Raw genomic sequence first — 16,686 nt, 5'->3', positions numbered from 1 at the left:
CTTGAGTCTCAAAAATCACAGAGGTTCTCTTTTGGATGAACAAACATCAGAGTATATAAAAGAATAAGGGTGATAATGTTTACACTATATCCAAAAACAAAAACAAAATGAAACTCATTGCCATCGAGTTGATTCCGACTCATAGTGACCATGTAGGACAAAGCAGAACTGCCCCATAGGATTTCCAAGGAGAGGCTGGTAGATTTGAACTGCTGACCTTTTGGTTAGCAGCTGAACTCTTAACCACTGTCCTACCAGGTAGAGGGGGGAAAAAGCATGGATCCAAGATGAAAATTTGTGAAGCTTTCAGTAGGGAGAATTGAGAACAAGTTAACCAGATGGGGCTGACAAAGACGTCTATTTCCACAGAAATTTAAAATTGGAAAGAAGACAGAATGGACAAATGAAGCCTGAATGGGCTGTGTTTATGCTGGATTAATTATGAGAAGAGGGAGAATGGGGGGCATCTCTGTTTCAGAATTATGGTGATAAATAATGCTCTGAGGATATCTGAGGGCTTAAGAACAGGCAAAGTTATTGCAAAATAATTTGAGTGAAAGAAATGGAAATAATATTTTGCATCCAAAACAGGGAACTAGCATACCTTCATGCTATTGTTGGTTTCAGACTGTAAGCATTTCAGGAGCATGGTTTCTAGAGAAGATTCAGAGTGGGCACTTGGGCTGAAAGAGCACTGGCATCCAATTAAATCAAGCGGTGGTTGGTAGCATGTAAGGATAGTGAGGAGGGATGGAAAACTATACTAGGGAGTGGCTGTGTCTTTTAAACTTGCTCTGTTCTGTGCCTGGACATTAATGTATATTTTGCAAACAATACTGTACCAGCAGGAAGTTTTGGAATTTCACTCAATGAGATTTACTGACAGACTTACATTTCTATTTCACATTCCTTTAATAGTTTTTCCAAGGTGTGGAATGTGACAAGTTCAAGCATTGTAGAATAGCAAAGAATGAAGAAGAGAGCAGGATAGATAGAAGCAATTTAAAAGCTTCTGGTCATTATAGTTAATTACTGTTAATACTAAATATTTTTTAAAGTTTTAATTTCATCTTATTTGTTATTAAGTTTCATTGGTAGAACTTATTTTTCAGTTATTGCTTTACATCTTTTAATTGCAACTTTTGTTAGATGATGTGCCTTCCATCTTGGTCAAATTTGGTACTAATATAAATTTTTGTAGCCCCTTGATATCTTTACAATGTGATCTACAATGTGATCTAGTATTTACGACAGCTATTATATTTTATTTGAAACATCTTATTAATAAAACCTAATTTTTCTATATGTTTAGTAACTCTTATGATTTGGTGATTTGCTCTTTTTCATTTACAAACTATATACTTAAGATATTTAGTATCTCAAACTGAAAAATTTAAGATTATTCTATTCTCCATGATCATACTACATTTTAATGTAAAGACATTAATATACATTGATGTAAAGACTCAGAAATATGAGTAATGATTTTCTAGGGACACACATAACTCTTTGGATACCTAGAGAAAAGAGCCAGAGAGAAGGGAGAAAAATTCATGGCACGGTACTCTTCATCATGTTGCAGACTTATCCTGTTCCCTTCACTTCCTTTTTAATCAGCATTGTGATTTTATTTCTGGCTTCAATATAGAATATTAAAAATAAATAAATAAGAATAAAAAACTGTTGCCACTGAGTGGACGCTGACTCATGGTGACCCCATGTGTGTCAGAGTAGAACTGAGATCCATAGGGTTTTCAATGGCTTTTTTTTTTTGGAAGCAGGTTGCCAGGCCTTTCTTCCAAGGTGCCTCTGAGTAGACTCAAACCTTCAACCTTTTGGCTAGTAGCTGAGCTCTTAACCGTTTGTGCCATGAAAAATGGAAGAAGGTATTTGGAGATTAAGAGAGTGTTAATGGAGAGAAAAATCACACTGTTCCACAATTACTATTTCTCTCTTTGCTCCCCTTGGCATGGTGCATGCGTGCTAGTCTGTCTCTATCTCTGGCAAGAATCCCATTAGGGGCCTCTTTCCTGGCCTTTTATACTGTGGTTTGGATATCTCACACCACAGCACTTCTCCTAAGCCCGCTATCCAGAATTCTGGTTTTCTTCCAGTGTTCATGATCTCTACCTTGTTCTCATTCCATCAGTTCATCAGAAAGGGAGATAGGGACATTTCTGCGTTATCAGTGGAGCTTAGCTTATATATGGGTGAGGACTATCATGATTATTAATCATAACATTTGAAATGTTAAGAAAGGGCGTTTATATTTATTTCTGCAGGCTGGGTAAAACCAGTCAGATTGTATTTGCATCCAGCATTGCCTTTCTATACTTGTGTATAGCCCTTTCTCTCACTTTCTTCTACCTTCCCTTATTACCAAGTATCAGCCATCAATGACTTTGTACATTCTTTACCCACTTAATTGCTTAATTAACTTAGCCCAATAGACAGCATTATGTATTGGAGATGACCTAAGTGACATTATATAAAATCCCAGATTCTTTAAGTTTGAAGTATCTACAGAGGTGATGTAGTGAAATCTCTCAGACTAAGCTAGGAATTTATACCTGGACAGATGACCGTCCCACTCGCTTAGACACACTTACGTAGCGTTTTATTTTCTGCCAGCTCTTGTACTTAGAACTGTGTTCCATAAACCGAAGTGAGGGTTGTCTCCATAACTGTAACCCATTGACATCTTCTGTTATGTCACTCTTCAGAATAAATTTTAACTCTCTGTCATAGGGCATCCACTTACATCTCTGAATTCAGCTTACGTGGGTCTGGGTTAATCTCACTTCCGTGAAATTTTTTTCATTCGTCACAGTTATAAGATTCAAATGTGAATATCAAAATAATAGTAACTTAAGTCAGAAAGTTATTTCCCATTCATGAAAAATTTGTAGGTAGGTAGATCAGGAATGTTATAGTAGCTGTTTCACAAGGTCCTTAGGACTCAAGGTTCCTTCCAGCTTATTGTCCTTCTATGATGCCTCCACCCCCAAGGTCACCTCATGGTCCAAAATGGCTGCTTCTCGTCTCGCTGTCAGGCTCAGATTCCGGCCAGCAGGTAAGAGAAAGGGACAAAGTGGGGAGTGGTGGTGGAGAAGATAATGTTCCATTTGCCTTTTAAGGAAAATTTTCAGAGGCTGTCTCAAGACCCTTCTGCTTACATGTTATTGACCTAAAGAATCAGAGTCCTTACTATGGGTGACGAAATGCCCAGCTAAAATCAAGTGTTCTTTCACTGTGGGAGCAGAACAGAGTGCTGTTTGGAGGATGATTATTATTCTCTGCTTTGTAGTGTTTCTACACTCAGAAGTATTCTGGTTTGCCCTTCTGTAGATGATTTTGAGTTTTCAATTGCTTTTTAAAATATGTTCCTCTTAATAAGCACAGTACTCTGGGCTGCATCGAATGGGGATGTTACATGCCTTGATTTTCAATGCAGTTTAGATAGTAACAGACTATTTTAGAATCCACATCTTTTTGTGCCACCCAGGGACATGAAAAATGGAAGAAGGTATTTGGAGATTAAGAGAGTGTTAATGGAGAGAAAAATCACATTGTTCCACAATTACCTATTTCATGGGTTAAGATTAAGGGCAGGTAAGAAATCATGCTCCGCCACTTTTGCCTCTCTGTTTTGTGAAGTGCGAGAACTGTGCTCTTAAGACACTTAATAAATTTCCTAATATTCTCTGAAATAATTTGAGTTGATTCTTCTAAGATTTCATGAGAAACTAATGAAGAAATGTGCCTTTTTTTCTTTGTAAATTGGTTTCTTTAAGGTAGATATTTGATCAGCATTGTTATTAGGAATAATGATGTGTTATGGGGTCGCTATGAGTCGGAGTTGACTTGACGGCAATGGGTTAGGTTTTCGGTTTTTAAGGGGGCAGTGGTGGTTCAGTGGTAGAATTCTCGCCTTTCACATGGGAGACCTGGGTTCGATTCCCGGTCAATGCACCTCCTACACCAACCACCACCTGTCTGTCAGTGGAGGCTTGCCTTTTGCTAGGATGCTGATCAAGTTTCAGTGAAGCTTCCAAACTAAGATGGACTAGGAAGAAAGGCCTGGCAATCTACTTCTGAAAATTAGACACTGAAAGCCCTATGGATCACAATGGTCTGATCCACACCAGATCCAGGCAGTCCTTTGTTCAGCTTCATTGAGTTGCCATGACTCAGGGAGCTGACCTGATGATATCTAACAACATTGCTATGTTATAGTCACTGGGTAAACCTCACTATGCTATGTGCTTTCCACACGTTGTATCTTTCATTACTCTCAACAACCCTGTAAGGTAGATATTGTTGTTTCCATTTTTAGAGCTCTGCATACTGATGCTTAGAGATTTAAGTAATTCACTCCAAATCGCCAAGGTTGTAGCAGAGTTTGGTTTCAAATGCAACTCAAAACCTATGCTTCTAATCATTATACTATATTGATTCTACCACAGTCTTCTATCCTCTTCCCCTAAAATGGATTAACTTTAGTTAAAATAAAGAGATAGTTTTTCCATTTGTCTTAGATACATATTTTAACTTGAAATATTACACTAGTGCTATACGCAACACAGAAACACAACACATAGTAAACATGTTCACACACAACGCACAGTATGTGCCATGATAATATAACCTATTATTTTTCCTGGGCATGTGATTTATTGTTAAAACTGTCTCTTGGACATGTTCATAGGACAGATTTGCAAATTTAAGAGATAAAAACCTTTAGCTCTTCAGTTTTATCCATGGACTTTCTGAAAATATATAGTACATAAAATTTCTGCAAGTCCAGCAGAAAGCAATTTTTATGGGGAGGCCCTGGGTAGAAAAATTAATGGAGAGTGTAAAGCCGCTGCCGACTCCTTGGATTACTTGTAGATTAGAAAATGAACAGGTATTTGCACGAGCAGTAGTATGACTACTTATTATATTTTGGTCTTGTCTCTGATCACATTACATGATGTAACTTGATGAATCAGAAGTTGGATGTGCACTGAGGAGATGTGGATGACCACATTTCCCTACTAGTCACCGCTTCTACAGACAAGATGTTCCAAAACTCCCCAGAATCATTTCAGAAATTAACCAGAGCTGGTGATTTGTTAGGGAGGTTTGCTAAGTGCTTACAGATAGAGCAAACAGTGCTGTTCCAGACACTTCTGAATATGACTTGCAAGTAACCTTTCTGGATTGAAGACCCTTGTCTTCCGTGTTCCTGCTTGCTCTCTCACCTCAAAAACACACCATTTCTCCACAGTATCAGCGTTTGTTCTTAGGGGCATCACTGTCTTAGATTCCACTGTTTGCATGTCTCTAAGAACTGGTCTTCATTCATGTTGTCTGTTTTATGTAGGCCTATATTTATGACATAAATTGTTAAGCACTTGGCTGTTAACTGAAAGGTTGGCAGTTCAAACCCACCCAGAGGCACTGCAGAAGAAAGGCTTGGCAATCTACTTCTGAAAGATCAGCTATTGAAAACACTATGGAGCACAATTCTACTCTGGCACACGTGGGGTCTCCATGAGTTGGAATCTACTCAACAACAAATGATTTGGTTTTTTGGTTTTCTATTTATGAAACATAACTGAAGTATTAGGTAGAACTTACTCATGAATGAGGGATGGGACTGATATGTCCCCTTCCCCCTACTCTTACAAAGCATAGCAATTCATCTGATCCATTCAGTAAAAATTTTGTTTTTATTAGATATAATAGATTTTTTATTTAGCCCAAAGTAGCTTTCTCCCCAAGTGTGGCCTTTGGACTATTAACATCCTGATTGTCCAAGGTGCTCACTGAAGTGGCAGGTTCTTAGGTCTCACTCCAAATCGATGAAATCAATGTCTGGGACTAGGGGCCAAGAATCTGTATTTTTAATAAGTTTCCTAGGTGATCTGATGCACGCTAAAGTTTGAGATTGTCTTAGTTATCTAGTGGGGATATAACAGAAATACACAAATAGTGTTGCTTTAACAAACAGAAATTTATTTTCTCACAGCTTAGGAGGCTAGAATTCCAAATTCAGGGTTCTGGCTCTAGGGGAAGGCTTCCTTTCTCTGTCAGCTTTGAAGGAAGGTCCTTGTCTCTTCTGAGCTTCTGCTCCTGGTAAATCTTCATGTGGCTTGGCATCTCTCTTCCCTCATCTCTGCTTGCTAGCTTGCAAGAGGAAATCACTAACTAGAAAGTAGACAAGTGTTAATTTTGATGAAAGGAAAGACAACACACAGTATAAGGGAAGTCAGCACAACTTGACCAAGACAAAACCATAGACCTTTCCTAACACATCCCAATGCCTTAAGGGACCGAGTTACTGCGGCTGAGGGCTGGTGACCATGGTCTCGGGGGACATCTAGGTCAATTGGCATAACATAATTCATAAAGAAAATGTTCTACATCATTCTTTGGTGAGTAGCACCTGGGTCTTAAAAGCTTACGAGTGGCCATCTAAAATACAGCTATTGGAAAGTATCAGTCCACAGGACTAATGGACTACATGAATCATAGCCTCCACCAGCCTGAGCTCAGAAGAACTAGATGGTGCCTGGCTACTACCACTGACCTCTCTGACAGTGATCACAATAGAGGGTTCTGGACAGAGCGGGAAAAAATGTAGAACAAAATTCAAATTCACAAAAAAGACCAGATTTACTGGTCTGACAGAGACTGGAGGAACCCCCGTGACTATGGCCCCCAGACACCCTGCTAACTCAGAACCGAAGCTACTCCCAAAGTCCACCTTTCAGCCAAAGATTAGACAGGCCTATAAAACAAAAAATAACACGTGAGGAACGTGCCCCTGAGTTCAATCAAGTACATAAGACCAATTGGGCAACAACTGCCCAAAAGCAAAAAGGAGATGGTAGGAAGGATCAGGAAACCTGGACAAATGAACATGAGGAACCCAGGGTGTAGGGAGAAAGGCGGAGAGTGCTGACACTTTGTGAGGATTGCAACCAATGTCAAAAAACCATTTGTGTATCAGTTTTTGAATGAGAAACTAATTTGCTGTAAACTTTCACCTAAAATACAATTAAAAAGAGAGAGAGAGAGAAAGATTGCCTTAAGATACACCCTACAGTAATCCTGCTTCACTAACATAACAAAGACAACCCATTCCCAAATGGGATTATAACCACAGGCATAGAGTTTAGGATTTACAACACATATTTTTTTGGGGGACACAATTCAATCCATAACAGAGACCTACTACCTTAGAGGACTAAGCACGTTGTGTCAAGGTATTTGACACAACGTGCTTAGAATTGACTCCCTTCCTTCTCCTTTGTATGAATTTCTTCTCTTTCTTATTGTTCCCATCTTCCTTCTCCCTAAATGTAATGGAGATTTTGGGACAAATCTGTGATACATAGGAAATTCCAAGTTCTGTTCTGTAGCTATCTTTTTATATTCAGTATATACTAGATCTGGGGCTAATCATGTATGTTGGAGATCTTTGAATGGTTTAAGAGTCAGGGAACTGCTAGGTTTTTCCTATGCCAAAGAATTTCCCCTTTCAGCCTTCTCTGGCACCACAATTTCCTTCCTCCCAGACAGGTATTCCAAGATAAATGTCATGTCTTTGGATTAGCATGATGACTTTCCCATTTGTTCATTTACAGGGTACATGCTGACATAGACTTCTAAAAATGTTTAATAGTATAAAATATAACAAATCTAAAATAATTAAATACATTAAATCCATATTTTTGTACTAAATACCATCTGCTTTGGTGAAAAACCCATTCTTGGATTATAGCATTTTGGCAGCAGGATGTTTCATTTAAATTCTTGTGGTTTGAGGTTAAAAGGTGAGAAAAGAGAGAAAAATAGATTATTTGTCAATACATTTCTGTTAAGATGCATCATTATTGTCCAAGAAAGAAGAAAGAGTGAAGGAAGGTGTTCTTTTAGGAAGATGTTCATACTTTCTTACAGTGCTCTGTAGCAACATTGACACCTTGACATCTAATCCAAGGTTTAACCAAAACAGCTGCGGGTGTATTGGCTGAATATAACATGATCGGGTAAGTGTCTCCATGAAACAGTTGTCATAAATACTGGCCTAAGCCAATCACTAATCATATTTACCAGGCTATAATCATTTGCTCAGATTATATGAGCAAAGCTGATCCAATCAGATTGAACCTCAGAGCTTTTGGGAGACCTATTACAGCAGTGTTCCTGGGTGGTGCAAGCAGTTAATGTGCTCAGCTGCTAACCAAAATATTGGAGGTTCAAGTCCACTTAGAGGCACCTTGGAAGCAAGGCCTGGTGATCTACTTCTGAAAAATCAGCTATTGAAAGCCCTCTGAAGCACAGTTCTACTCTGACACACATAGGATTGCCATGAGTTAAAGTAGATTCAATGGCCACTGGAACTGGTATTGATATTAGAACAGTGGCTCTCTTTCTGCTGTTCCTGGAGTTGTGAAGATAAAAGGCTGAAGCTGTTATAGTTACTGTGTATCCCTCCACAAAGTGGGAACCAGTGGATAATGAAGCCAACCCAGAGAGGTGGAGCCAAAAGGTGGAGACAAAGAAAGAAATTTTGGGTAATGTCATTTAAACTCTAGCATTAGTAAGTGCATGCCTGATTTTTAGTTGTATGAGCCCCCTTTTCACTTAATCCAGGTTCCTTTTTTTTTTTTTAACTTGCAAGTGAAAGAATCCTAACCAATATACCTTCTACCATGCTCATCACACTTTATTTTTTGTTGCTTATTTAAGAGCCGACTTCCCTGCTAAACTATATTCTCCATGATGGCAGGGCCATGTCTGTCTTGTCTTCTGTTGTATCCTTAGTGACTATAACAATTTATCACATAGAGGCATGTGCAGAGTTTGGGAAGTCCAGAAGACCTCCCTTACTTCTGACTCTTGTTGCAAGTTTAGGGGTCCTCAGGTTTAAAAATTTGCTAGAAGGATTCAAAAATTCACTGAAAGCTCTTATGCTTATAGTTTATTACAGCAAACAGATACAGATTAAAATTAGCCAAGGAAAGAGCTGCATGGCAGTGGCTAGAAAAGTTTCAAGCACGAAGCTTCCAGTTGTCCTCTCCCAGTGGAATCATGGACTGCAGTAACTTTTCTCAGCAGTGATGTGTGATATTGTGAACAAAGTATTGCCAACCAAGGAAGCTCACCCAAGCCTTGGTGTTCAGAGTTTTTATTGAGGTTTTTGTCATGTATATATGATTGACTTTATGCATGGCTAACCTTTAGTCTTCAGCCCCTCTGGAGGTTGAGCTGATACCACATGATTGACCTTTAATCTTCAGTCCCTCCAGAGGTAGAGCTGATACCATATGGCCCAAAGCCCCCACCAAAAATCACATTGTTTGACTACCTGGTGTGATCCACAGCTCCCAAATAAACAAAGATACTCCTATTAGACAAGATATTTCAAGGTTTAGGATTAGACAAAAAAAAAAAAAAAAAGGCCAGACATCTCTTTGTACAGCATTCAATAAACTTTTTTGAGTGAATAAATATAAAATTTGTTGTACTACTTGATAAATCTAATATTATAGCAATTATGTGTTATAAACAATTTGTTCCTCTATAGTTTTAAAAAGAAAAAAAAAAAAACTCCTACATTCCAAATCCAATTTCCTACCTCTCTGTACTGATTTTGATGCAACATCTTTCTACCCACATTATTTTTCCCTCTACCTTACTCTAGCATTAAAATGAATCAAAACAATTCTTTTCAGCCTGTTGAATTTTTACTAGTCATTCACTGTTGTTTTAGCTATTTATTTGACTATGTTCACATAACATTTTATTTATACTTCAATTACAGAGGATTTCACGGTGTATTATAATTAATAGTTCATGCTTCTCTTTGTCCCACAACATTGTATATTCTTTGAAAACAGCAAGAAAATCTGTTTTTAAACTTTCTACTTGTAGTGACCATGATGAATCTGCAAAACATCTCACAACCTGGATGAATCTGGAAACATGCTGAGTGAAATAAGTCAATCACAGAAGGACAAGTACTGTATGAGACCACTGTTATAAAAACTCATGAAAAGATTTACACACAGAAAGAAACAACCCTTGATGTTTATGAGTGAGTGGAGGAGTGGGAGGGAAAAACACTAACTAGATAGTAGATAAGTAGTAACTTTTGTGAAGGGTAAGACAGTACACAATACTGGGGAAGTCAGCACAATTTGACAAAGGCAAAGTCTTGGAAGCTTCACAGACACATCCAAACTCCCTGAGGGATCGAGTACCTGGGCTGAAGGCTTGAGACCATGGTCTAGGGGGACATCAAGCTCAATTGGCATAACATAGTTTCTAAGGAAAATGTTCTACATCTGACTGTGGTGAGTAGCATCTCGGGTCTTAAAAGCCTGTGATTGGCCATCTAAGATATATCTACTGGTTCCATCCCAGACGGAGCAAAAGTGAATGAAGAAAACCAAAGACACAAGTGAAAGATTAGTCCAAAGGTACTAATGGGTCACAACTATCACAATATCCACAAAACTGAGCCCAAAACAACTAGTTTGTCCCAGGCTACCACCACTGACTGCTCTGACAGGGATCACAATAGAGGGTCTTGGACAGAGTGGGAGAAAAATGTAGAACAAAATTCAAATTCACACACACACACAAAAAGACCAGACTTGCTGGTCTGACAGAGACTGAAGAAACCCCAATAGTATGGCCCCTGGGCACTGTTTTAACTTAGTACTGAAGTCACTCCCAAGGTTCACCCTTCACTCAAAGATTAGACAGTTCTATGGGGCCAACAATAACACACATATGAGGAATGTACTTCGTAGTTCAATCATGTATACTAGACTAAATGGCACACTAGCCCAAAAGCAAGATGAGAGGGCAGGAAATGACAGGAAATGTGGATGAATGGAATCAGAGAACCCAGGGTGGAGAAGGAGAGAGTGTTGACACATTGTGGGGTTGGCAGCCAGTGTCACAAAACAATTTGTGTATTAATTGTTTAATGTGAAACTAATTTGCGCTATACACTTTTACCTGAAGCACAATTTAAAAAAAAAAAAAAGAAAGAAAACTGCTCTTTCCCAAGATGGCAATGTAAGTGGAGGCTTGTCTCAAACTTTCCTCAATAACTGTAGGAAAAAACCAGCAAAATAGCACAAACAAGGAGTTAACATCTTGAACATAGAACCTTTGAAGCGAAACCAAAACTAAAACAACAGCCATGATCTGAAAGAGAAATGAAGCGGTGACAAAGTAAGAAGCTTTAATTTCTTTTCTCTTTCTCTGTTGCCTGGAAAAATTCAACAATCCAGTGCCTACCACAGTGCAGCCAGAACTTGCAGCTATGAGGCCGTGTCTCCTGAATAGAGACAATACCTGAAAAGAGGAGGGTGAGCCAGAAATACAATCAGTGAGCTCCACTCCCTACGAGCAGGGGAGTGTAGTAAATCTTGGCTTTCCTGCCTCGGGGATTTTATAGCAGTAGTGTAGCACCAGAGGAAGACTCAGGGCTCAAACAGAGAGGGCCAGTTTCACCTCACTCCCAACACAGGCCACTGGGGATGAGAGATTTAAAAAAAAAAAAACGAAACAATGTGTCAAACAAAAGACACTCATTAAACTGGATAGCTGTAACTAATTGATTAAGTTCTCAGCCTGTCTTCAGACACTTGAAACTTTCAGAGTAAAAAAGAAAAGAATAAGGGCTTTAGAGTCATACTCACAACAAAATGAATACATCACATGAAAAGATTGTAAGATCTACCTTGTTGTTGTTGTTAGGTGCTGTTGAGTTAATTTCAACTCATAGTAACCCCATGTGACAGAGTACTACCCTCTACCTAGGCACTTTGAAATAAGATTTGAGAATTGTATCAATTAAAGAAGAGGGGAGACTGCAAGCACCCCCAAAACACCTGTCTGGCAACAAAGTAAGCAAAGGAGCTCCTCCCCTCGCCCAGGGCTTGGAGACATACAATCTAAATAGTAATTCTGAAAAAGTGTAGAGTAAGTTCCAGAAGAACCATAAGGCTAGAGTGCTTTCTAGGAGAATTTAGAGGAAGAATGGGGAAAAATTTGGGAGACAGAGAAGAATCTGAAACCCAGAATTACCTCAGCAAAATATTCAAATAGCCCAGGTACAAGAAAAAAATTTTAAGGCATGCTAGAAAGCAAGAAAAAATGGCCCAAATAAAAGAACAGCATGAAGAAGCAGAAATCACTTCCACGGAAGTGAGGATAATAGAAAAAAATGGAGGACCTTCAAAAAACAACTTTAAATATGTTCAAAGAATTAAAAGATCACACAAAAAATAAATTAATGGAGATCACAAAACAATATGAGAATCTTAAAAAGGATATTGGAAACATAAAAAAAAAACAAATAGAAATACTGAATCTGAGGGAAAAAAATAACTGAACTGGAACATGCAAGTGAGAGATACAATAATAGACAAGAGCAGACAGAAGAAAGAGTAAGTGAACTAGAGGACAAAACAACTGAACTTACTGAATCCCGAGAGAATTAAAAAAAAAAAGAAAGAAAGAAAATTGAACAATGTTAATATAACTTTGGGACACCAGCCAAAGAGCCAAATTATGCATATGAGAATTCCAGAAGGTGAAGAAAGAACCAAAGGAACAGAAAGAACATTTGAGGAAATTGTAGCAGAAAACTTTACAGATCTGAGTAAGAAAATGAACCTGCAAATCCAGGAAGCTTGGAGAACTCCAAAGAGAGTGAATCCAAAGACATCTTCACCAAGACACATTGCAATCAAACTCCTGAAAATGAAAGACAAGGAAAGAATCTCGAAATCAGCAAGAAAAAAACAAAATAACATATAAGGGGTCCTCAGTAAGACTGAGTACCAACTTCTCCACAGAAACCTTGAAGGCCAGGAGTCAATGAAAAGATATATATAAAGCACTGAAAGAAAGGAACTGTCAACAAAGAAATCTTCATCTGGCAAAACTATCCTTCAAAAAAGAGGGTGTATTCAAGACATTCTGAGACTAGTACATGTTATGGGAATATATAACCAGTAGGACCTGCCTAGCAAGGATGGTGAGACTTCGTCTCACATACTTTGGACATGTTATCAGGAGGGATCAATCCCTGGAGAAGGACATTATGCTTGGTAAAGTAGAGGGTCAGTGAAAAAGAGGAAGACCCTCAACAAGATGGATTGACACAGTGGCTGCAACAATGGGCTCAAGCATAACAACGATTGTGAGGATGGCACAGGACTGGGCAGTATTTCTTTCTTCGTACATAGGGTCACTATGAGCTGAAGCCAACTGGATGGCACCTAACAACAGACCTGCCTTGTAAGAACTGCTAAAGGGTGTCCTTCAAATGGAAAGAAAAGAACAATAGACAACTATCTGATCCAGTACACAGGGAAGAAAACCAAAAAAAGTAAAGGAGAGATCTTCAATAAAGGTAACGGCATGGGCAAACAAAAAGATCTGTTACATTATTTTCAGTGGGTAAATGTAATTGTTACATGTTACAAGCTTCATATCATCAAGTCTATAAGAAATAAATACAAACTTAGCCTACCAGACACAGAATGTATAATGATATAAAAAGTGATACAATAATAAAGATGGGGGGGAGAGAAATAAGACTAGAATTTTTTAAAAAATATTTAATTGTGTTTTAGGTGAAAGTTTATACAGCAAATTAGGTTCCCATTTAACAATTTCGTATACAAATTTTCCCATTACATTGGTTATATTTTTCATAATGTGACAATATTATTATTATTTCCATTCTGCTTGTCCTGGTTCCATTAACCTAGCTTCCCTGCACCCCTTAGCTTCTCATCTTTGTTTTATGGTAAATGTTGACCACTTGGCCTCATATAGTTGATTATTTAAGGCAGCATAGTACTCATGGGTGATATTGTTTATTTTATAAGCCAATCTATTATTTGGAAGAAAGGTGACCACTGGGAGTGGCTTCAGTTCCAAATTCATAGGGTATCTTAGGGCATTAGTCTCAGGGATTCCTCTTGTCTCTACTAGTCCAGTAAGATTGGCCTTTTTTAGGAATTTGACTTTTGTTCTACATTTTTTTCCCTTTCTATCTGGGACCCTTTATTGTGTCCTTGGTCAGAACGGTCAGTGGTGGAAGGCAGGCACCATCTAGTTCTTCTGATCTCAGGTTGGATGAGGCTATGGTTCATATGGGCTATTAGTCCTTTTGACTGGTTGCTTCTTTCAGTCTTTGGTTTCCTTCATTATCTTTCGTTCCAGATGAGTAGAGACCAATTGTTGTCTCTTAGATGTCTGCTCATAGCTTTTAAGACCTCAGTCACTACTCACCAAACTAGGATGTAGAACATTATCTTTATGAGCTATGTTATGCCAATGGACTGAGCTGTCCCCCCCAGGATGATGGTCCCAAGCCTTCAAACCCAGTAAACCAATCCTGTGAGGTGTTTGGTTATGTTTCAGAAGTATCTGTAACTGTAGCCCCTTATGTGGTTTATTACATATATGAATAAATATGCAGTGCACCCAAATATGTATATACATTTGCCTACAGATACATGCACGCCCATATACTCTCACGTGCCTTCTTGTACACATATATGCATACATATCTACCTGTATATCCACACACATTTTTTTTTGGTTATTATTGTTGCAAAGTTGTGTGTTATAACATTTACTCTTATTCTTGCATACTTTTTAGGGTCTTCATTTACCTTGGGCAAGTTGTGCAAATTTCACCCCTGTTGGGGATTGCCTTTTCCATCACCAAAAATAAGAAGTGTCTACTATCTAGAAAGTCATTCCCTCTCCTTCCTTCTCCTATCCCATCAAAGAACATTGCTTTCTGTGTGTATAGCTATTCTTGACTTTTTATAAAAATGAGACCATACAATATTTGTCCTTTTGTGATTGTCGATTTCACTGAGTATAATGTCTTACAGATTCATCCATGTTATAATATGCTTCAAGGACCCCTCATTATTCTTTATAGTTGTGTAGAATTCCATTGTATGTTGTACCAAAATTTATTCATTCATCCATTAATGGGCACTTAGATTGTTTCCGTCTTTTTACTATTGTGAATAATGCCGCAATGAACATAGGTGTGCACATCGTGTCACTGCTCTTATATCTCTAGGATATATACCTAGGAGTGAGATTGCTAGATCATAAGGCATTTGTAGCTTTTTGAGGAAGCAGCATACTGTTTTCCATAGTGGTTGTAACATTTTACATTCTCACCAGCAGTGTATAAGAGTTGCAATCTCCCCACTATCTTACCAGCATTTACTAGTTTCTGTTTTTTTGATAAGTGCCATTTTTGCAGGGGTGAGATGTAATCTCACTGGAGTTTGATTTGCATCTCTTTGATGGCTAATGATCACAAGCTTCTTTTCATGTGATGTTAGCTGCCTGAATGTCCTCTTTGGTGAAGTGTCTGTTGATGTCCTTTGCCTATTTTTTGATTGGATTGTTTTTCCTGTTATTGTTGAGTTGTTGAGATTTTCTATATGTTTTAGAGATTAGACCCTTATCAGATATGTCATTCCCAAAGATTTTTTTCCAGTCCATAGGTTCTCTTTTTACTCTTTTGATAAAGTCTATTGAAGAGCATAAATATTTAATTTTTAGAAGGTCCTAGTTGTCCAATTTGTCTTCTGTTGTTTGTGCATTTGTAGTTTTGTTTGTTAGATTGTTTATGCAAAAATTAGATCCCCTAGTTTTGTCCTTATGTTATCTTTCAGGAACTTTATAGTTTTAGGTTTAACATTTAGATCTTTGATCCATTTTGGGTTAGTTTTTGTTTATGGTGTGAGGTACGGATCCTGTTTCATTTTTTGGCATATGGATATCGCGTTGTGCCAGCACTATTTGTTAAGCAAACTGTTTCTTCCCCCACTGAATGGACTTTGACTCCTTGTCAAAGACCAGCTGCCCATAGATGCATGGATTTACTTCTGGTTTCTTGATTCTGTTCCTTTGGTCTATGTGTTTTTCATTGAATCAATACTAGGCTTTTGTGATTACACTGGCTGTATAGTATGTTTTGAGTCAGGAAGTGTGAGAACTCTACTTTGTTCTTTTTCAATCCTGTGCTGGCTATTTGGAGCATCATTTCTTTCCATATAAAGTTGATGATTTGTTTTTCCATTTCAGTAAAGAATGTTGTTGGAATTTGGATTGGGATTGCAGTGTATCTACAGATTTCTTTGAGTAGTATTGACATTTTCACAATGTTAAGCCTCCCAATCCGTGAGTATGGAATATTCTTCTATTTATGTAGGTCTCTTTTACTTTCTTGGTGTCTGTCAGTTTATCATACTGTAGTGGCTTGTGTGTTGTGGTGATGCTAGAAGCTATGATACCGGTATTCAAATATCAGCAGGGTCATCCATGGTGGACAGGTTTCAGCTGCACTTCTAGACCAAGACATACCAAGAAGAAGGACCTGGCAGTCTACTTCTAAAAAAATTGGTCAGTGAAAATTCTATGAGTAGCAATGGAACATTATCTGATATAGTGCCAGAAGATGAGCCCTCAGGTTGGAAGGCACTGAAAATATGACTGAGAATGAGCTGCCTCCTCAAAGTAGAGTTGACCTTAATGATGTGGATGGAGTAAAACATTTGGGACCTTCTTTTGCTGATATAGTATGACTCAAAATGAGAAGAAACAGCTGCAACATCCATT

General features: G+C 38.2%; 1 non-coding gene across 1 annotated transcript; it reads left to right on the top strand.

The window, feature by feature from the left end:
- The first annotated feature begins 3,901 nt into the window (after positions 1–3,901).
- On the top strand, positions 3,902–3,972 carry TRNAE-UUC (transfer RNA glutamic acid (anticodon UUC)). Its single transcript has one exon. It is a non-coding gene; the product is annotated as a tRNA-Glu (tRNA).
- Positions 3,973–16,686: the final 12,714 nt, after the last annotated feature.

The sequence above is a fragment of the Trichechus manatus genome, unplaced genomic scaffold, assembly GCF_000243295.1.
Source record: "Trichechus manatus latirostris isolate Lorelei unplaced genomic scaffold, TriManLat1.0 scaffold00270, whole genome shotgun sequence".
Classification (NCBI taxonomy): Eukaryota; Metazoa; Chordata; class Mammalia; order Sirenia; family Trichechidae; genus Trichechus; species Trichechus manatus.
The sequence above is the reverse complement of the archived record's forward strand: the minus strand, read 5'-3'. Positions and strand labels throughout refer to the sequence as shown.